We start from the raw sequence: 1,108 nt of genomic DNA, 5'->3' as shown, positions 1-1,108 counted from the left end.
GAGAAAGACCAGACTCAGCTCCCTTAAAAGAATCAGCAGCTGGGAAACCCACAGGGGCTGCTGAACCCTCTTTCTAATGGTCGCTATGCATCATACTCTTTTAGAGAGCTGTGAGTTTGGGGTTTGTGTTCTGCTAGAAGCCTTGATCGCATGGAAAGTTACTGCTTGTGCTGCTAACAGCTCGATCAGCAATTAGAAACCACTCACATCTGCTCCAGATAAAGATGAGACTTTCTATTATTATCAAGAGCTTTAGGTTTGCAAACCAATAGGGACAGTTAGAGCTCAACTCCAGTGAAATTGTTTCAATGATGGGATCTTACATAATGTAATCATATCCATGAAGATATCTACTATAAGCCATTCATCAATTGAAACGGAGCTTTATTAGGTGTGTTGTTTGTTTCCAAAATAGGCGGGCAGTCTGGGAACAGCTTCCCTGTATTTTGCTGTATCTGAATGCTGTATCTGGCTTGCCATATGACATTTGGTTATTTGAACACTTGAGCTAACAGATCATTGTTTTTTATTCATACCAACAGTCACCAGCTGTGTGCTTCTGCCATATTGACCTTGGATTCATTTACCTCTACAATCAACAATTTGTTGTCTGGGTTTGCCGGCTATTTATGCTCCTTAGAAGAAGCCACTATTCTGACATCTGGGTCAATAGCTTGACAATTTGAAGCCTATGAGAGTACATGGGTCATTCCTTGAGTTAAATATCTCCATATAAAACATGAATAAAGTTCACTGGTTTGCTTATCTAGAGAGCACAGTGTAACACATACATCAAGAAAAAGTAAGCTACTGGTCAACCCATTATCTCATTATGTGCCCTGTCTCAGGCACAAACCTCTCTATTCTCCAAGAATAACTACCATATTGATGCCTTCAATTTTATCATATGTCTGTGAAAGTTGGATAATGAATAAGAACTACAGTAGAAGAATGGATGCAGTTGAATTATGGATCGGTGAATAATATTGGCAATACGACGGGCTGTAAAATGAGCAAGCTGTTCTGATTTGAAATAGGTACAATCAGTGTGTTAGTCCAGGTTGACTAGAGAAACACTTCCAACGACACTAATGTACGTGTAAGAAAG

Source organism: Tenrec ecaudatus, chromosome 3 (genome assembly GCF_050624435.1).
Source record: "Tenrec ecaudatus isolate mTenEca1 chromosome 3, mTenEca1.hap1, whole genome shotgun sequence".
NCBI lineage: Eukaryota > Metazoa > Chordata > Mammalia > Afrosoricida > Tenrecidae > Tenrec > Tenrec ecaudatus.
This window is presented reverse-complemented; position numbering follows the sequence as displayed.